The sequence below is a fragment of the Diceros bicornis genome, chromosome 34 (genome assembly GCF_020826845.1).
Source record: "Diceros bicornis minor isolate mBicDic1 chromosome 34, mDicBic1.mat.cur, whole genome shotgun sequence".
Lineage (NCBI taxonomy): Eukaryota > Metazoa > Chordata > Mammalia > Perissodactyla > Rhinocerotidae > Diceros > Diceros bicornis.
Window position 1 is genome coordinate 31622589 of NC_080773.1, and position 22305 is coordinate 31644893.

Sequence of the window (22305 nt, forward strand, 5' to 3'; positions counted from 1 at the left end):
TACTTACAACATTTCTAAAATATGTAGCGAAGGTAAATGCGAAAAAGAGGAATGAAAGTTCTCACAATGGAGAGGGAACTACATCAAAGAATAGGGAACAAAGCTGAGTGGCCATCAGTGCCCAGGACCATCAAGGGGTCCTATGGAGGAGAACACAGGGAGGACCCCCAGGTTCTCACAAGAAGGGAGTGGTCAGAGCTCCAGGTGAAGGTTGCAAGCTGTGCTTCCTCCTCCTCCATGTTTCTGGGTGAGCTCTGGGATATCTGCCCACTGCCCTGAGCCCATGGTCAGGACCGAGCAACCTCCCATGTGTGTCCTGAAACAGATTGAATCCAGTATTGTCAGCCACGGGCGTTGGCCCCACACGTGAATGTGAGGTTCCCACTGGACCATCCCTGCTGGATACAACCCTGAGCAGATGGTAAGTTTGAGAGAGTGGATGCCATGAGCCAGGAGCAGCTGCAATAGCCCCGCCTTGTCAGCCTGAGTCCCAGGACAGCCCTGGGAAACCCTCTGTGGAAGATCAGGTGCGTGGCAGCAGAGCCTTCCAACAGGAATGGACAGTCAAGAGTCATCCTAATCATGATGAACATGCTGTGGACAACAGCTACTGATGAATGGGGTTATCATGTGCAAGGAATAGTCAATAGGAAAATAGGAGAGTAATTTTAAAATAATCATGTTTAAATATCTGAAACATAAAGGGAGAAATGGAATTTTTGATGCAAGAATATAGATTGTTTTTACAGAATAGGCAACTATTGAAGTGAGCTGGAAATTTTAGAGATGAAAAATCCAATAGAATTAACACATTAAAAAAATTCATCCCTCAAGGACTAGACAGCTGAAGGCCAATTATGAAACTGGAACAGAATAATGAGGGAATTTTCCAGAATGCAGCACAGAGAGACCAGAAATGGAAATTTAAGATACTCAGGGAATAGAATGAGAAGAACCAACGTCACATCTATTGTAAGTGTCAGAGGAAAGAAGGGAGAATGATGTCCAGCGACAGCTCAAGAGACAAAGAATTAACTTTTACAGAGATGAGGAAAGACTAAGTATTAGGAGGCATTTATTTATTTATATATTTTTTTGTGAGGAAGATTAGCCCTGAGCTAACATCTGCCAATCCTCCTCTTTTTTGCTAAGGAAGATTGGCCCTGGGCTAACATCCGTGGCCATCTTCCTCCACTTTCTATGGGACGCCTCCACAGCATGGCCTGACAAGTGGTGCATTGGTGCGCACCTGGGATCCGAACCTGTGAACCCTGGGCAGCAGAATCGGACTGTGCGCACTTAACCACTTGCGCCACCTGGCGGGCTCCTAGGAGGCATATATTTAAAATGACATCTGCGTCGACCTTCATGGTGAATGAAGAAAATGAAGGGTAAATTAAAAATATATGTCTTGGGGTTGGCCCTGTGGCTTAGTGGTTAAGTGCGCGTGCTCTGCTACTGGCGGCACGGGTTTGGATCCTGGGCGCCTGTCAACTCACCGCTTGTCCAGCCAAGCTGAGGCAGCGTCCCACACACAGCAACTAGAGGGATGTGCAACTATGATGGACAACAATCTACTGGGGCTTTGGGGAGAAAAGGGGGAAAAAAAAGGAGGAGGATTGGCAATAGACGTTAGCTCAGGGCAGGTCTTCCTCAGCAAAAAGAGGAGGATTGGCATGGATGTTAGCTCAGGGCTGATCTTCCTCACACACACACACACAAAATATATATATCTTACACTGAATTGTACACTTTAAAATGGTTGATTTTATTTCATGTGAATTTCAACTCAAAAAATTTTGAGGAGGACTGGCCTGGGACCACATGAAAAGTCCTAAAATTACTTCCCAGAGAAAATGCAAATTACCCTCAATAGAATGACAAGCTCTGGGACCAGACATCCCCAACGCAAGATGAGATATCAGAAGAGATTGGAGAAATACCTTCCAGGAATTAACTGTTTGTGAAGAATTTTATACTGAGCCAAATTACTTTTAAGGGACAAAGGAGAAGGGGTCAGAGGGGCAAACCCCCAAACAAGAGGAGACTTTGACCTGAATCTCACAGGTTAGACCCGCCACCTGAGGCTGTGTCTTCATAAGAGATAAGAAGAGCTTTGGGGGTGGATCCTTGACCATCACATGGATTTTCCTCTCCTGTCAGTTGAATCCTACACTTCATCTGAAATAACAAAATGTTCCCAAGTAACTTGATAAAGAGAACGAGAGTGCAAGAAGGCATTTCCAGAGCTGCAAGTTCTTAGATATTTTACTATTTTCACACCCAGTGAAAGGAATACTAAGTGACGAAATTCAGTTAGGAGAACAATGAACCCAAAGTGGAGAAAGTGAGATGCAACAGTGAGGAAAAAAATGACAAAAAAAAACCACTGGAAAATTACGCAAACGCACTTGCACACACAAAAAAACACATCCACACACGCACACACACACGTGCTCATAGACACACAGATGTGCACATGCACACACATATTTACATATATGAGAACTCAGAGTTCAAGTAAAGTGTAAATAGAACCTTGTCTTCTCTAAGGGAAGAGGATAATGAATACTTGCTTAGAAATAAAAATACAAATACATATATTAAAAATGAGAGTAACTACTTAAAATTAGAAATTGAATAACATCCAAAATTCTTGGTTTAATTATGAAACACATTTTTTCAGCTTTATTATGATATAATTGACAAATAAAAATTGTATATATTTAAGTTGTACAACTTGATACATTGTATCACAATGTTGTATATATTGTGAAATAGTCAGCATAATCAAGGTAAATAACACATCCATCACCCACATAGTTACCATTTTTTGTGTGTGTGTGGTGAGAACACTTAAGATCTACCCCCAAGCAAATTTCAAGTACACAATAGAGTATTGTTAACTGTAGCCACATGACTGTACCTTAGATCTCCAGAAATCATTCAGCTGCATAACTGAACTTTGTACCCCATGACCAACATCTCCCCATCTCCTCCTTTCCCGAGCCCCTTGAAACTACCATTAAACTCTGTTTCGAAGATTTTGACTATTTTGGACTCCACATGTAAGTGAAATTATGTAGTATTTGTCTTCATCTTGCTTATTTCACTTAGCATAATGTCCTCCAGGTTCATCCATGTTGTCACAAATGGCAGAACTTCCTTCTTTTTAAAGGGTGAATAATATTCCATTGCATGTATATACACATCTTCTTTATCCATCCGTTGATGGACATTTAGGTTGTTACCATATCTTGGCTGTTGTGAATAATGCTCCAATGAACACAGGAATGCAGATATCTCTCTGAGATCCTAATTTCATTAATTAGGGAATATACCCGGAAGTAGGATTGCTGGATCATATTGTAGTTCTATTTTTAATTTTTTGAGGAACCTCCATGCTGTTTTCCAAAATGGCTGTACTGGTTTACAGAAAAGGGTTTTCTTTTCTCCACATCTTTTCTTCACATCTTTGCCAAGACTTGTTATCGCTTGTCTTCTTGATAATAGCCATTCTAACAGGTATGAGGTGATATCTCATTGCCCTTTTGCTTTGCTTTTCTCTGATGCCTAATGAGGTTGAGCACCTTTTCATATACTGATTGGCCAATTGGATGTCTTCTCTTGAGAAATAACCTATTACAATTCTTTGCCCTTTTTTTTTTTGTTTTTGGTGAGGAAGATTAACATCTATGCCAATCTTCCTCTATTTTATATGTAGGACGCCGCCACAGTATAGCTTGATGAGTGGTGTGTAGGTCCGCACCTGGGATCCAAAACCGTGAACCCCAGGCCTCCACAGCCGAGCATGAAAGTTAGCTACTACGCTACCAGGCCAGCCTCCTCTTTCCCCTTTTTCTAATTGGGTTATTATTACTACATTTGTATTGAGTTCTATGAGTTCCTTACATATTATGAAAATTAACCCCTTATTAGACATATGGTTTGTAGTATTTTCTCCCATTCTGTAAGTTGCCTTTTCACTCAGTTGATTATTTCCTTTGCTGTGCAGAAACTTTTTAGTTTGATGCAATCCTACTTGTCTATTTTTTTTCTGTTGCCTGTGCTTTTGATGTCACATCCAAAAAAATATCATTGCCCAAATTGATATAAGAATCTTTTCAACCTTTGTTTTCTTCTAGAAGTTTTGTTGCTTCAGATCTTACATTTAAGTTTGTGGAAATTAATAAAAGAAACCTTAACTAAGTTGGAGGCAAGGAGTCCTGTAGGGGGAGCTCTCACTCTTATCACACGTCCTCCATTACACCAAACAGGAAGAGACAGAAGCTTGCACCTTCCACAGGAAGTAGAACTACTTTACCACGGAAGGAAGATTTCTCTTGTGGCCTCTGAGAAAGGCTTCAGTTCAGCCAGTGACACTTCATTGCCATCTTGAACTGTCACTTTCCCCTAATGGGCATCATTTAGAACAACCCCTCGCTTCTCCTCCTTTTTCTCTATAAAAGCAGCTCCCTTCCTTTGTTTTCTCCATTTGCCTGTGGTTTGCCACAGCATGCACATCTCAAATTGCAATTCTTTTGGCTATTCCTGAATAAACTTATTTTGAGGATAAAATAATAGGTGAATTTGCTTTTTTTTTTTGTGTGTGTAACTTTTTTTAATTGATATTTTAATGGTTTCTAACATTGTGAAATTTTGGGTTGTACATTTTTGTTTGTCCATCACCCCATATATGACTCCCTTCACCCCTTGTGCCCACCCCCCACCCCCACTTCCCAGGTAACCACAGTTCAGTTTTCTCTGTCCATGTGTTGGTTTATATTCCACATATGAGTGAGATCATACAGTGTTTGTCTTTCTCTTTCTGGCTTATTTCACTTAACATAATACGCTCCAGGCCCATCCATGTTGTTGCAAATGGGACGATTTTGTCTTTTTTTATGGCTGAGTAGTATTCCATTGTATATATATACCACATTTTCTTAATCCAATCGTCAGTCGAGGGACACTTAGGTTGCTTCCACTTCTTGGCTATGGTGAATAATGCTGCAATGAACATAGGGGTGCATAAGCCTCTTTGGATTGTTGATTTCAGGTGCGTTGGATAGATTCCCAGTAGTGGGATGGCTGGATCATAGGGCATCTCTATTTTTAATTCTTTGAGGAATCTCCATACCGTTTTCCATAGAGGCTGCACCAATTTGCATTCCCACCAGCTGTGTATGAGGGTTCCTGTTTCTCCACATCCTCTCCAACATTTGTTGTTTTTTGTCTTGGTGATTATAGCCATTCTAACGGGCGTGAGGTGGTATCTTAGTGTTGTTTTGATTTGCATTTCCCTGATTATTAGTGATGTTGAGCATCTTTTCATGTGCCTATTGGCCATCTGTATATCTTCCTTGGAGAAGTGTCTGTTCATTTCCTCTGCCCATTTTTTGATCGGGTTGTTTGATTTTTTGTTGTTCAATTGTGTGAGTTCTTTATATATTATGGAGATCAACCCCTTGTCAGATGTATGTTTTGCAAATATTCTCTCCCAGCTGGTTGGTTGCCTGTTCATCTTGATTCTGGTTTCATTTGTCTTATAAAAGCTCTTTAGTCTGGTAAAGTCCCACTTGTTTATTTTTTCTTTAGTTTCCCTAGTCTGAGTAGGCATGTCATCCGAAAAGATTCCTTTAAAACCAATGTCAAATAGTGTGTTGCTTATATTTTCTTCTATGAGTTTTATAGTTTCAGGTCTCACCTTCAGGTCTTTGATCCATTTTGAGTTAATTTTTGTGAATGGCTATAGTACATGGTCCACTTTCATTCTTTTGCATGTGGCTGTCCAGTTTTCCCAACACCATTTATTGAAGAGACTTTCCTTTCTCCATTGCATGTCCTTAGCACCTTTGTCGAAAATTAGCTGTCCGTATATGTGTGGTTTTATTTCTGGGCTTTCAATTCTGTTCCATTGATCTGTGTGTCTGTTTTTGTACCAGTACCATGCTGTTTTGATTACTATTGCTTTGTAGTATGTTTTGAAGTCAGGAATTGTGATGCCTCCTGCTTTGTTCTTTTTCTTTAGGATTTCTTTAGCTATTCGGGGTCTTTTGTTGCCCCATATAAATTTTAGTATTCTTTTTTCTATTTCTGTGAAGAATGTCATTGGGATTCTGATTGGGATTGCATTGAATCTGTAGATTGCTTTAGGTAATATAGACATTTTAACTATGTTTATTCTTCCAATCCACGTGCATGGGATATCTTTCCATTTCTTTATGTCATCGTAGATTTCCCTCAATAATGTCTTGTAGTTCTCATTGTATAGGTCCTTCACCTCCTTGGTAAGATTTATTCCTAGGTATTTTATTCTTTTTGATGCAATTGTAAATGGTATTATCTTTTTGAGCTCTCTTTCTGTTAGTTCATTATTAGCATATAGAAATGCAGCTGATTTTTATAGATTGATTTTGTACCCTGCAACTTTGCTGTAGTTGTTGATTGTTTCTAACAGTTTTCCAACAGATTCTTTAGGGTTTTCTATATATACAATCATGTCATCTGCAAATAGTGAGAGTTTCACTTCTTCGTTACCAATTTGGATTCCTTTTATTCCTTTTTCTTGCCTAATTGCTCTGGCCAAAACCTCCAGTACTATGTTGAACAGGAGTGGTGAGAGTGGGCAGCCCTGCCTCGTTCCTGTTCTCAGAGGAATGGCTTTCAGTCTTTCCCCGTTGAGTATGATGTTAGCTGTGGGTTTGTCATATATGGCCTTTATTATGTTGAGGTACTTTCCTTCTATTCCCATTTTTTTGAGAGTTTTTATCATAAATGGATGTTGTATCTTGTCAAATGCCTTCTCTGCGTCTATTGAGACGATCATGTGGTTTTTATTCTTTGTTGTGTTGATGTGATGTATCACGTTGATTGATTTGCGGATGTTGAACCATCCCTGCGTCTCTGGTATAAATCCCACTTGATCATGGTGTATGATCTTTTTAATATATTGTTGTATTCGGTTTGCCAATATTTTGTTGAGGATTTGCATCAATGTTCATCAGCGATATTGGCCTGTAATTTTCTTTCTTTGTATTGTCTTTGTCTGGTTTTGGTATCAGGGTGATGTTGGCCTCATAGAATGATTCAGGAAGTGTTCCATCTTCCTCTATTTTTTGGAATAGTTTGAGGAGGATGGGTAGTAAATCTTCTTTGAATGTTTGGTAAAATTCACTGGAGAAGCCATCTGGTCCTGGACTTTTATTTTTTGGGAGGTTTTTGATTACTATTTCAATCTCTTTACTGGTTATTGGTCTATTCAGATTCTCCATTTCTTCTTGGTTCAATTTTGGGAGGTTGTATAAGTCTAAGAATTTATCCATTTCTTCTAGATTGTCCAATTTGTTGGCATATAATTTCTCATAGTATTCTCTTATAATCCTCTGTATTTCCATGGTATCCGTTGTAATTTCTCCTCTTTCATTTCTAATTTTATTTACTTGAGCCTTTTCTCTTTTTTTCTTAGTAAGCCTGGCTAAGGGTTTGTCTATGTTGTTTATCTTCTCGAAGAACAAACTCTTTGTTTCATTAATCCTTTCTACTGTTTTTTTGGTCTCAATATCATTTATTTCTGGTCTGATTTTTATTATTTCTCTCCTTCTGCTGGCTTTGGGCTTTGTTTGTTCTTCTTTTTCTAGTTCTGTTAGGTGTAATTTAAGGTTGCCTATTAGGGCTTTTTCTTGTTTGTTAAGGTGGGCTTGTATCGCTATGAGTTTCCCTCTCAGGACCGCTTTTGCTGCGTCCCATATGGTTTGATATGGCATGTTATCATTTTCGTTTGTTTCCAGATAGTTTTTGATTTCTCCTTTAATTTCATCAATGCTCCATTGGTTGTTCAGTAGCATGTTGTTTAATCTCCACATTTTTGTCACTTTCCCAGTTTTTTTTTCCTGGTTCATTTCCAGTTTCATAGCCTTATGGTCTGAAAAGATGCTTGTTACGATTTCAATCTTCTTAAATTTATTGAGGCTTGCTTTGTTTCCCAACATATGGTCTATCCTAGAGAATGTTCCATGCGCGCTTTAGAAGAATGTGTAGTCAGCTGTTTTTGGGTGGAGTGCTCTGTATATGTCTACTAGGTCCATCTCGTCCAGTTTTTCATTTAAGTCTAATATTTCTTTATTAACTTTTTGTCTGGATGATCTATCCATTGCTGTAAGTGGGGTGTTAAGATCCCCTACTATTATTGTGTTGTTGTTGATTTCTCCTTTTAGGTTTGTTAATAGTTGTTTTATGTACATTGGTGCTCCTATGTTGGGTGCATATATATTTATAAGTGATATGTCTTCTTGATGGAGTGTCCCTTTTATCATTATATATTTCCCTTCTTTGTCTTTCTTAACCTGTTTTATCTTGAAGTCTACTTTGTCTGATATGAGTATGGCAACACCTGCTTTCTTTTGTTTGCCATTAGCTTGGAGTATTGTCTTCCATCCTTTCACTCTGAGCCTGTGCTTGTCTTTGGTGCTAAGATGTGTTTCCTGAAGGCAGCATATTGTTGGGTCTTGCTTTTTAATCCATCCTGCCACTCTGTATCTTTTGATTGGAGAGTTCAATCCATTTACATTTAGGGTAATTATTGAAATATGAGGGTTGAATGTTGCTGTTTTGTCACTTATTTTCTGGTTCTTTTGCATTTCCTTTGTTTCTTGTCCCATTTGTTTTGGACTGCCAATTCAGTTTGGTTGTTCTGTCTTATGATTCTTCTAGTTTTCTCTTTGTTTATCATATGTGGTTTTAATTTGATTATTTGTTTAGTGGTTACCTTGAGGTTTGGGCGAAAAATCTTCTGTATGAGATAGTCCATTATCTGATAGCCTCCTATTTCCTTATACTAAGTCAATTCAGTCACTTTCCTCTTCCCCTTCTAAGTTGCTCTTGTTATACCTTATTCTATCTTGTGTTGTGGCTGTGTGTTTACAGTGATGAGGTTAAATTTATTTTTGGTGAATTTCTTCCTTTGATCTTTGAGTTTAGTATTTAAGTGGTTGCTAACCTATTCCGGTAAAGATCTACTATTTCTCTGATTTTGTCTACCTACTTTTCTCCTTACTCCAAGCTTTGTGTTCCCTTTCTCTTCTTGTTTTCAGGCCTGAGGGCCTTCTTGAGTATTTCTTGTAGTGGCGGTCTCGTGGCCATGAACTCCCTTAGCTTTTGTTTATCTGGGAGAGTTACTATTTCTCCATCATATTTGAAGGATATTTTTGCTGGGTAGAGTATTCTTGGCTGAAAGTTTTTGTCTTTTAGTATTTTGAATATATCATTCCAGTCTCTTCTAGCCTGAAAAGTTTCTGTTGAGAAATCCGCTGAGAGCCTGATGGGAGTTCCTTTGTACATTATTTTTTGTTTTTGTCTACTTGCCCTTAATATTGTTTCTTTGTCGTTGACCCTGGCTAGCCTTACCACTAGGTGTCGTGGTGAAGGCCTTTGTCTGTTAATATATATAGGCGTCCTGTTGGCTTCGCTTACTGGTATTTCCTGCTCCTTCCCCAGATTTGGGAAATTTTCAGCTATTATTTCCTTGAATAGGCTCTCTATTCCTCTTTCCCTCTCCTCTCCCTCAGGAATACCTATAATTCTTATGTTACATTTTCTAATAGAGTCCGATATTTCTCGGAGTCTTTCTTCATTTCTTTTTAGTCTTAGTTCTCTCTCTTCTTCCATCTGGAGTATATATGTATTCCTATCCTCTAAAGTACTAATTCTTTCCTCCATATTGTCAGCTCTGTTCTTTAAAGATTCCAGATTCTCCTTTATCTCCTCCATTGTGTTCTTCATCTCCATCAGCACTGATAGGTTTTTCTTTATGATTTCAATCTCTTTTGTGAAGAAACTCCTAATCTCATTTAATTGTTTGTCTGTGTTGTCTCGTATTTCGTTGAGTGTTTTTATGATAGCTATTTTGAAATCTCTGTCATTTAGTTTATGGATTTCTGTGTCTTCGGGGTTGATTTCTGGGTGCTTGTCATTTTGTTTCTGGTCTGGTGATTTCATATATTTTTGCATTGTGGTTCCTGTGTTGGTTTTGATTTTCCTCATCCTGGAAGTCTCTGGTTGCAATTTCCACCTGCCGCCACTGTCTGGTGGTAAAGGGCTGTGTAGTCTAAGCCCCCTGTGCTCTGCCCCGGTTTTTCTGCTGCGATCCACAGTTTTGTTTTGTTTTGTTTTGTTTTTTTTCCCCACTGCGATCCACGGGTCCAGTCCAGTTTATTCAGGTCTGCCTCGGACCACTAGATCTGGTCGAGCTGCAGACTCCGGGTTGCGGGGAGGGGGGAGCTCTCTCTTTTGCCCTCTGGGTCCCTGACGTGGGAGGCTTCTCGTTTGCCCCTCTTTATCCGCTCTCTGGGTTGCTCAGATGTTGATGGTAGCCCTGTGGCTCCTCTGAGCCCTCTGTGCGGGAGTTTCCCACTGGCTGAGAGAGCCCGAAGAGCTACAGTTTCCCGCTGAGGGCCGCCCCTCCCCCCTCTCTGGGAGCCGCGCGGACCGGATCGCTGATCTGATGGGGAGGGAGAGGAGTTCTCCTTACCTCTCCCCACTTCCTCCGGGGGCCCAGCACGTTCCGCTCTCAGATGTGCGGCAGTGTGGATCCCTCCGCTATAGCTTTTCACTGTCTGGATCCCTCCGCTCTAGCTTTTCACTGTCTGGGATTCCGTTGTTGGTCTGTGGCTGTTGCTTTTGTTGTATCTTGTGGGGGAAGAATTCACGGGAAAGCTCACTCCGCCATGATGCTGACGTCACTCTCGTGAATTTGCTTTTTAAGTCAATAAATCTTTAATCCATTTTGAGTTGATTTTTGTCTATGGTGTGTGTTGAGGGTCCAAGTTCATTCTTCTGCATGTGGCTGTCTAGTTTTCCCAACACCATTTATAGAAGAGACTATCCTTTCCCAATTTTGTGTTCTTGGAACCCTGTGGAAAATTAGTTCACCTAAAATAATTAAGATAATTATTTTGAATAATTTTTGAGGCAACTCATAGATCTCCTTTTCTTTATGGTTGGTTAAAGGAGATGTATTTTTTTCCTCTGATCTTATCATATTTCCCTTATTCTTCGTGTTTCTTGTAGCTTTGCTTTGGTGTCTGCACAGTGGAAGAAGTAGCAACCTCTTCAGTCTTTATAGTCTGGTTCTGTCAGGGGGAGACCACCAATCAGCACAGTTCTGGCTTCTGGGAGCCTCTCACACATGATCTGTGGATGTGCAAACTCCACTCCTCTCCCCCCTCCTGGGGGAGGAGTCTCAGGGCTGTGCCTGCACTGAGAGTCCCTTTCCTCTGTTCTTGGCTGCCCCAGGTGTGCCTGCCACCTCCTGCTCTGAGTGGGGTGGGACACCAGGAGGTCTCTGGGGCAGCGCCCTCAGATGCAGCTTCACCCTCTCTTTTCTCCCAGTGGAGCTGATCTCTCAGCGGCTTGGGGGATGGGTGACGTGGGAAAAGTGAAACCACGCTTTTTATCTATTTCTAAAGTGTTTTTTTGTTTGTTTTTTTTTTGGTTTTATGCTCATCTGAGGTTTGGCAATTTGTTAACTGGATGCTGGACTTCTCATAAAGGTATTTTGGCCCAAATATTGGTGTTTTGTCAGTGTTTCTGTGGGGACAAGGGCTGGGACTTCCTATTCTGCCATCCTGCTGACGTTACTGGAATAAAATATTGATTAAAGTTTCTAGAATAAATCGCAGTGAGACCAGAAATCGAAAAATAGGAAAGGTAGTGAATATACACGGGAAATAGAATGAGAAGAGTGAACAGACATCTATCACAGTTTCAGGATGAAAGAAGTGAGAATGGTGTTAGGCAAACTTGAAGAGAGAGTGGTTGAAATTTTACAGAAATGAAGAAAGAACATGGATTTAAAATGCATAAATTAATAAATGAAAATCATATCTTGGCCCTGGTAAAGAATATTGATAATAAATTTTTAAATAATTCTAAAACTACTAGAGAAAATGCAAGTGATCCTCAAATGAATGATGAGTTCATTGGGACTGGACTTCTCAAGAGCAAAAACAGGTGATGGAAAATACTGGAGAAATACGTTCAAGGTATTAATTGTGAGTACAGAGTTCTATACTGAACCTAGTTATTACTAATGGGCAAGATGAACCATCAGCGGTGGAGAAATCCTTAAACAGACAGAGACTCAAGGAATATCTGACATATTGGAACTCATGTCTCACTCTTTAAACCCACCACGTCAGGCTCCATCTTTATGAGTGATAAGGAGGGCATTGGTGGTCAGATCTCTTAAATACAAGATGTTTTTCACTCTAACAAAGTAAACCTTCTCCTGTGATAGAGAGAATATTAATGCGAATCAGGCATTGTTGAGATATAAGGATGTAGATATTTTTGTGTCTACACCCTTTCTGATAGGAATACTGAACGATGCAAATCAGAAAGAAGAATAATGGATCCAAAATGGAGAAAATGAGATGGTACCGAGAACAAAAGAAATTGACAGTACGTAGAAATAGCATTTGATATGTATATATATCTATGCATATTTGCAAGTGCATATAATTCTGTCAATCATCTGAATGAAAAAGGAAGTGGATTCTCCTCTCTAGAGCCTCCAGAAAGGAATTCAGCCATGTTAGCAGGTGAGATCCGTTCACAATTCTGACCTACAGAGCTCTGAGATGGTAAATTTGGTTTAAGCTGCTAAATTTGTGGTAATTTGTTATGGAAGCAATAGAAAACTAACACAAACAGAAAAATATTTTTAAGACATCAAGAACTGGCATTTTATATACATGTAAATACCAACATATATATATATATTTTCGAGAGGAAGATTAGCCCTGAGCTAACATCCGTTGTCAATACCCTTCTTTTTGGTGAGGAAGATTGGCTCTAGGCTGACGTCCATGCCCATCTTCCTCTACTTTATAAGTGGGACACCTGCCAAGGCATGGCTTGATAAGCAGTGTGTAGGTCCGTGCTGGGCATCTGAACCTGCAAACCCTGGGCTGCTGAAGTGGAGCGTGCAAATTTAACCACTACACCCAGGGGCCCTGGTGTTTTATGTTTTTAAATCAACTATCTACTAAGAAACAATACAATTATGAACTTTCGCTCAACCAATCACGTGTCCTTGAAACATACAAAACATAAATTGATACGTAATGGAGGATTTGAACAAACATTTATTAGAAAAATATATACTATCTGATAGATTAAGCAGGAAAAAATTTACATGAGAGTTGAATCACAAATGTTCAATCTGATGTGCACACATGATAAAGTTTTTGATTGTGTATTTAGTATGCATAATTTTATAGAAATATTTTTGAGACATACATATTACAACACAGTGGGAATGCTCATTATTTAAATCACATGTTGAACAGAAAGTATTGATTTCTTACTAGACAACAAAGTATCTATGTTTCTCCAAACTGTTATCATACATATCATGTTTCCTGATTAGAGTGCAATTAAATGAGCATCAACAATAAGAAAACATTAAAAAAACCCCCAATACTTTGGAAACAAGTAAAATCCCAAATAGTTATGGTTATAGAATCACACAAAATTGAATTTACCAAATATTAATGAAAAAGGGTCAATGAAACTACAACATATCAAAGCTTGTAGGATGTAAGGAAAAAGAGCAAGAGAGGAAGAAAGAGAGAACATAAATTACCAATATCAAGAATAAGAGGGGCATAACTACCAATCCTACAGACATTAAAAAAATAATAAAGAACTACTATGAACAAGTTTATGCCAAGAAACTTTACAGCTTAGATAATGAGGATGCCCAAGGTGCCTCAGCTGAGAAACACAAGAAGTGTTCAGAAATCTCTCTCCTGATGAGTCTACATCTGAGCATGTCATGAAACCACCCACTAGACTTCTTTCCCAGCACCTTCATGGCTAAGTCATCATGATTTTTCTCCACAAGGACTGTCATAGCCTCCCACCAGGCTCATGGCTTCCACTCTGTCCCTTTATTTTATTTTTTTTGAAAATTTTATTTATTTATTTTTTCCCCCAAAGCCCCAGTAGATAGTTGTATGTCATAGCTGCACATCCTTCTAGTTGCTGTATGTGGGACGCGGCCTCAGCATGGCCGGAGAAGCAGTGCATCGGTGCATGCCCAGGATCCAAACCCGGGCTGCCAGTAGTGGAGCGCGTGCACTTAACCGCTAAGCCACGGGGCCGGCCCAGGAGAAGGTCTTTTTGTATTGTTGTAACTGGGAATTCTTTTAGCTTCATGCACTTGTATGTCCAGTTCCTTCCCCAGGCTTGAGAAGTTCTCAACTATTATTTCTTTGAAGAAGCTCTGCTCCTTGCTCCCTCTCTTCTCTCTCTAGGATATCTATAATCCTTTTGTTACTTTTCCTAGTTAAGTTAGATATTTCTCATAGAATTTCTTCCTTTTTAAAAAATATTGTCTCTCCTCCTCCACTAGAGTCATTTCTAGGTTTCTATCTTCAAGCTCAGTAATTTTCTCTTCCATATTGTCTGCTCTATTTTTAATCCTTTCTATATTATTTTTCATCTAATTAATTGTGCTCTTCATCTCCAGAATTTCTGTTTGGTTATTTTTTTTAGAGTTTCAATCTCATTGGTGAAGTACTCCTTCTGTTCATTAATTTTATACCTGAGCTCATTGAACTGTCTTTCTGAGTTTTCTTGTAGTTCACTGAGTTTCTTTATGACAGCTATTTTGAATTCTCTGTCCATTGGAATGTAATCTTCTGTGAATTGAAGTTTGGTTTCCAAAGATTTGTCATTCTCTTTCTGTTCTGCTGTGTTACTGTAATTCTTCATGGTGTGTGATGAGTTCACCCTCTGCTGGCCCATTTATGGTAGAAACCACTGTTGTTATTTGTGTAAACTTTCAATACTTTGGTTCTGGGCTGCTTCTGGTTGTATCTGAGAGACTGCATTTTCCACACTCCACTGCCTCTGCTGGAGTTGTCGTCAGTGCCCTCCTTGTGTCTCTGAGGTTGCTGGTGCCTTGCTGCTTATGATGTCACTGCAGTCTCAAGTGTCACCACCAGGGTCAAGGCTATGAGCACTTCTGCTGCTTCCTGGGTCATCTGGGTTTTGCATTCCTCTACAGGCTCTGATGCTGCTGCCCCAGTGACCATCTGTGCTACTGCTCCCGAGTTGTCTGGGGGTGCTGCTTGCATCACTGTCAAGGGTGATGGGTTCATGAGTGTTGCTGTCACTGCTGGGGGCCCAGGGACCCAGGGACTTGTATGCAGCCCCGCTGCAGGTGGTGCTTGCATTGTGGGTGCTCCACTAGGAGCTGGATCTCCAGTTCTGCTGTGGTTTCTGAAGCCTCTGGTTGCAGGTTCCACCTTTCACCACTAGGGGACAGCAGGGGCTAAGCAGGGAGAGGTTGTTGCTGCTTGCTGTGCAACCTCTCATATCTGGTGCCAGCTTCCCAGGATCACTGCTGCTGGGGGTGGGGGGACTGCTCCCCTAGTTCCTCTGCCTCCCAGGGGTCCAGGCCACCCACCTTTAAAAGTATAGATGCACGTATCTCTTATGCATCCTGTTGTGCTGTGTAGGGAATTCTCTTTTGGTCCATGGATGTTCAATATTTTTTGTAATTTAGAAGAGAGACACAAATGGAACACTGCACTCTGCTATGATGCTGATGTCACACTCTTGATGTTTTGATATATACATACATTTTGAATAGATCACCATATTCAAGCTAATTAATATATCTATCCCCTCACATAATTAACTTTTGTGTATGTGCATGTGGTGAGAACACTTGAGATCTCTTAGTAAATTTCAAATATGTAACAATTATTGTTAACTATGGTCACCACAGTGTACATTAAGCCTCCAGAACTTATTCATCTTATAACTGAAGTTTGTTACAGTTGATCAATATCTCTTCCTTTTCCCCAGCCCACAGCATCTGGTAGCCACCATTCTACTCTGTGTTACTATGAGTTCAGCCTTTTTTATTCTTACATGTGAGTGAAATCATCAGTATTTGTCTTTCTATTACTGGTGTATTTAGCTTAGCATAATGTCCTCCAGGTTCGTCCATATTGTCACAAATGGCTGGATTTTCTTCTTTTTTTAAGGCCTGTATAGTATCCCATTGTGTATATGTACATATTTTCTTCTCCCTCAACTTCTGTGTCTCTGGCCCAGGATACCTATGCTCCCCTTACCCCGCATTCTCATCTGGGGATCCTCTGGGAGCAAAGACTCCAATAACTTGTCTGGTGCATCAAAATATGGATGGGGGCAGGATGGGAATTTCTTACCCAGGACCAGCAGCTCCACTGCATTACTGGGATATGGCCATGCCTGGGGTTTTTTCCTGTAACAGCCATAGCATCTGAACGTCCACCTGTGGCTGGGGATCACAGGGTCCACAGGGAACAGGGCCTGGGACTGCCAAGTGGCGTGTCCCTGTGAATCCAGCATCCAGGAGGCCTGGTGTTCTCCTTCCTTGTCAGAATGAGTCTGTCAAATCCCATCCATGAGGCACACTGGCAGGGCACTTTCCCTTGTGAGGTCACCACAGGGCTCGGCAGGGCTGAGAGGGAGTGTTTGCTGTAGATTCCTAGGAGAGGAGGAGGCAGAATGGTAAATGGGGCTACACCTCCCTCGTATTGCCCAGGGCTGGGCTGTGAGAGGGAGACACACCGCTGAGAGCAGACCTTCTTCCTGAGAGCAGAGCCTGAGGCTGGGAACCCTGAGTGTCCTCTCACCTGTCACCACCAGCTCTAGGGGGTCACTGGGCTCTGACCAGTCAGTGGGGCTGGGATAGTAACAGTGAAATCACTGTGCGTGTTGCTCTGTCATGTGTGGGATGGAGAACTCGGCCTGGTCTCTGGGCTCCAGTTGGTTCTGGATCCTCCAGGTGAATGAATTTCCATCTTTATTTCCCACTTTACCAGGACAGTACTCTTGGGTCTCCAGAGTGCCCTGATACCAGATGGTCACGGGTGTCTCCCAGGGGATCACAGAGCCTGGCTCAACCCAGATGGTGGGTTTGGGGAAGATCACTTAGAGGAAATCAGACACTGGGTCACAATACATTCCACGCCCCTGTTCCCCAGCTCTCAGCCCCAGAACCCTCCCAGACACCTTCCGTCCCTCAGCCCAGAACTGCTGTTCTCCATCCCCAAATGCCCGGGGGCGTCCCCTTGTCCCCACTGAGGAGGTGGGACCTGGGACACCTGGAGACAGACTCACCTGCCTGCACTGGGGTCCATGGGCCCACACTCAGCCCGGGAAGACAGTTCCCTGTGAGAGATTTGCCCCTAAATCCTGAGCAGGACCCTTCCTCCTCATTAGCCTCCTGAGTCCTCAAGTCTCCTGACAGATCAGGGCCTGGAGTGGGGCAGGGTCCCTCCCAGACTAGGCTTTTCCCCCATATCCTCAAATCTCACCGAGACAGAGCAGGGCCATTGGGTGGGGGTCATGGCGTCTCCTCCCTGTGGCTATGGTTGTGCAGATGGAGGAGACTTCGTTGCCCAGCATGTCAGGCAGACACACAGGATGTGGCCACGGGGAGGCTTGTCCTCCTAGTTATGGGGATGTCAAGTCAGCAGCCCCACAGGAAGGGGAACTGACTTCCCCAGGAGCCTGACTCTCATTTAGAGTTTGGAGCAACAAATAGAGGCAGAGATGCCCTTCTAGGTGAGGGTGACCCAGGGTAGGTCTTCCTTCTCAGAACCTCCCCCATGGGGTCTCCTTCACCCTCAACCTGTCCATCAGAACATCCCTGTGGGGTCCTCACCATGGACAGTGGTCATTCCAGGTCCTGGAGATGCTTCAGGGAAGACGCACTGCACTGCAGAGCTCAGAACAACAAAGACACATGCTCAACATCTCACTCTACAGTTCAGGTCGAGGTCATTGTGACAATGAGCACAAAGGAGAAATACAGGCAAAGAAGGGAAGGAAACATCACTCCTCTCCTAGGCCCGGAGTGTGGGCTTTCTTTCTATCACAGACCCCTTCAGGGACTTCTCTTTTTTCTTGCAATACCATCCACCCCCATCTTTTTTTTTTTTTATTGATGTTTTAATGGTTTCTAACATTGTGAAATTTTGGGTTGTACATTTTTGTTTGTCCATCACCGTATATATGACTCCCTTCACCCCTTGTGCCCACCCCCACCCCCCGCCCCCCACCCCCACTGCCCCTGGTAACCACAGTCCAGTTTTCTCTGTCCATGTGTTGGTTTATGTTCCACATATGAGTGAGATCATACAGTGTTTGTCTTTCTCTTTCTGGCTTATTTCACTTAACATAATACGCTCCAGGCCCATCCATGTTGTTGCAAATGGGAAAATTCTGTCTTTTTTTATGGCTGAGTAGTATTCCATTGTGTATATATACCACATTTTCTTAATCCAGTCGTCATTCGAGGGACACTTAGGTTGCTTCCACTTCTTGGCTATGGTGAATAATGCTGCAATGAACATAGGGGTGCATAAGCCTCTTTGAATTGTTGATTTCAGGTTCGTTGGATAGATTCCCAGTAGTGGGATGGCTGGGTTATAGGGCATCTCTATTTTTAATTCTTTGAGGAATCTCCATACCGTTTTCCATAGAGGCTGCACCAATTTGCATTCCCACCAGCTGTGTATGAGGGTTCCTGTTTCCCCACCATCCTCTCCAACATTTGTTGTTTTTTGTCTTGGTGATTATAGCCATTCTAACGGGCGTGAGGTGGTATCTTAGTGTTGTTTTGATTTGCATTTCCCTGATGATTAGTGATGTTGAGCATCTTTTCATGTGCTTATTGGCCATCTGTATATCTTCCTTGGAGAAGTGTCTGTTCATTTCCTCTGCCCATTTTTTGATCGGGTTGTTTGTTTTTTTGTTGTTCAGTTGTGTGAGTTCTTTATATATTATGGAGATTAACCCCTTGTCAGATGTATGTTTTGCAAATATTCTCTCCCAGCTGGTTGGTTGCCTGTTCATCTTGATTCTGGTTTCATTTGTCTTATAAAAGCTCTTTAATCTGATAAAGTCCCACTTGTTTATTTTTTCTTTAGTTTCCCTAGTCTGGGTAGGCATGTCATCCGAAAAGATTCCTTTAAAACCAATGTCAAATAGTGTGTTGCCTATATTTTCTTCTATGAGTTTTATAGTTTCAGGTCTCACCTTCAGGTCTTTGATCCATTTTGAGTTAATTTTTGTGAATGGCTATAGTACATGGTCCACTTTCATTCTTTTGCATGTGGCTGTCCAGTTTTCCCAACACCATTTATTGAAGAGACTTTCCTTTCTCCATTGCATGTTCTTAGCACCTTTGTCAAAAATTAGCTGTCCGTATATGTGTGGTTTTATTTCTGGGCTTTCAATTCTGTTCCATTGGTCTGTGTGTCTGTTTTTGTACCAGTACTATGCTGTTTTGATTACTATTGCTTTGTAGTATGTTTTGAAGTCAGGGATTGTGATGCCTCCTGCTTTGTTCTTTTTTTTTAGGATTTCTTTAGCTATTCGGGGTCTTTTGTTGCCCCATATAAATTTTAGTATTCTTTTTTCTATTTCTGTGAAGAATGTCATTGGGATTCTGATTGAGATTGCATTGAATCTGTAGATTGCTTTAGGGAATATAAACATTTTAACTATGTTTATTCTTCCAATCCACGTGCATGGGATATCTTTCCATTTCTTTATGTCATCCTGGATTTCTTTCAATAATGTCTTGTAGTTCTCATTGTATAGGTCCTTCACTTCCTTGGTAAGATTTATTCCTAGGTATTTTATTCTTTTTGATGCAATTGTAAATGGTATTATCTTTTTGAGCTCTCTTTCTGTTAGTTCATTATTAGCATATAGAAATGCAACTGATTTTTATAGATTGATTTTGTACCCTGCAAATTTGCTGTAGTTGTTGATTGTTTCTAATAGTTTTCCAACAGATTCTTTAGGGTTTTCTATATATACAATCATGTCATCTGCAAATAGTGAGAGTTTCACTTCTTCATTACCTATTTGGATTCCTTTTATTCCTTTTTCTTGCCTAGTTGCTCTGGCCAAGACCTCCAGTACTATGTTGAACAGGAGTGGTGAGAGTGGGCAGCCCTGCCTCATTCCTGTTCTGAGAGGAATGGCTTTCAGTCTTTCCCCGTTGAGTATGATGTTGGCTGTGGGTTTGTCATATACGGCCTTTATTATGTTGAGGTACTTTCCTTCTATTCCCATTTTATTGAGAGTTTTTATCATAAATGGATGTTGTATCTTGTCAAATGCCTTCTCTGCGTCTATTGAGATGATCATGTGGTTTTTATTCTATGTTTTGTTGATGTGATGTATCACGTTGATTGATTTGCGGATGTTGAACCATCCCTGCGTCCCTGGTATAAATCCCACTTGATCATGGTGTATGATCTTTTTAATATATTGTTGTATTCGGTTTGCCAATATTTTGTTGAGGATTTTTGCATCAATGTTCATCAGCGATATTGGCCTGTAATTTTCTTTCTTTGTATTGTCTTTGTCTGGTTTTGGCATCAGGGTGATGTTGGCCTCATAGAATGATTCAGGAAGTGTTCCATCTTCCTCTATTTTTGGGAATAGTTTGAGAAGGATGGGTATTAAATCTTCTTTGAATGTTTGGTAAAATTCACTGGAGAAGCCATCTGGTCCTGGACTTTTATTTTTTGGGAGGTTTTTGATTACTATTTCAATCTCTTTACTTGTTATTGGTCTATTCAGATTCTCCATTTCTTCTTGGTTCAATTTTGGGAGGTTGTATAAGTCTAAGAATTTATCCATTTCTTCTAGATTGTCCAATTTGTTGGCATATAATTTCTCATAGTATTCTCTTATAATCCTCTGTATTTCCGTAGTATCCGTTGTAGTTTCTCCTCTTTCATTTCTAATTGTATTTACTTGAGCCTTTTCTCTTTTTTTCTTAGTAAGCCTGGCTAAGGGTTTGTCGATTTTGTTTATCTTCTCGAAGAACCAACTCTTTGTTTCATTAATCCTTTCTACTGTTTTTTTGGTCTCAATTTCATTTATTTCTGCTCTGATTTTTATTATTTCTCTCCTTCTGCTAGCTTTGGGCTTTGTTTGTTCTTCTTTTTCTAGTTCTGTTAGGTGTAATTTAAGGTTGCCTATTAGGGCTTTTTCTTGTTTGTTAAGGTGGGCTTGTATCGCTATGAGTTTCCCTCTCAGGACCGCTTTTTGCTGCATCCCATATGGTTTGATATGGCATATTATCATTTTCGTTTGTTTCCAGATAGTTTTTGATTTCTCCTTTAATTTCATCAATGATCCTTTGGTTGTTCAGTAGCATGTTGTTTAATCTCCACATTTTTGTCACTTTCCCAGTTTTTTTTTCATAGTTCATTTCCAGTTTCATAGCCTTATGGTCTGAAAAGATGCTTGTTATGATTTCAATCTTCTTAAATTTATTGAGGCTTGCTTTATTTCCCAACATATGGTCTATCCTAGAGAATGTTCCATGCGCACTTGAGAAGAATGTGTAGTCAGCTATTTTTGGATGGAGTGCTCTGTATATGTCTACTAGGTCCATATGGTCCAGTTTTTCATTTAAGTCTACTATTTCTTTATTGGCATTTTGTCTGGATGATCTATCCATTGCTGTAAGTGGGGTGTTAAGATCCCCTACTATTATTGTGTTGTTGTTGATTTCTCCTTTTAGGTTTGTTAATAGTTGCTTTATGTACATTGGAGCTCCTATGTTGGGTGCATATATATTTATAAGTGATATGTCTTCTTGATGGAGTGTCCCTTTTATCATTATATATTTCCCTTCTTTGTCTTTCTTAACCTGTTTTATCTTGAAGTCTACTTTGTCTGATATGAGTATGACAACACCTGCTTTCTTTTGTTTGCCATCAGCTTGGAGTATTGTCTTCCATCCTTTCACTCTGAGCCTGTGCTTGTCTTTGGTGCTAAGATGTGTTTCCTGAAGGCAGCATATTGTTGGGTCTTGCTTTTTAATCCATCCTGCCACTCTGTATGATTTGATTGGAGAGTTCAATCCATTTACATTTAGGGTAATTATTGATATATGAGGGCTTAATGTTGCTGTTTTGTCACTTATTTTCTGGTTCTTTTGCATTTCCTTTGTTTCTTGTCCCATTTGTTTTGGACTGCCAATTCAGTTTGGTTGTTCTGTCTTATGACTCTTCTAGTTTTCTCTTTGTTTATCATACGTGGTTTTGTTTTGATTATTTGTTTAGTGGTTACCTTGAGGTTTGGGCAAAAAATCTTGTGTATGAGATAGTCCATTATCTGATGGCCTCCTATTTCCTTATACTAAGTCAATTCAGTCACTTTCCTCTTCCCCTTCTAAGTTGCTCTTGTTATACCTTATTCTATCTT

General features: G+C 40.6%; 1 protein-coding gene and 1 pseudogene across 2 annotated transcripts in view; both read right to left on the bottom strand.

Moving 5' to 3' along the window:
• LOC131397371 (leukocyte immunoglobulin-like receptor subfamily A member 6) overlaps positions 1–22305 on the bottom strand; it is a 121096-nt gene that overhangs the window by 37337 nt on the left and 61454 nt on the right. The gene's annotated exons all lie outside the window — the stretch shown is intronic.
• LOC131397938 (leukocyte immunoglobulin-like receptor subfamily B member 3) overlaps positions 15179–22305 on the bottom strand; it is a 34508-nt pseudogene continuing 27381 nt past the window's right edge.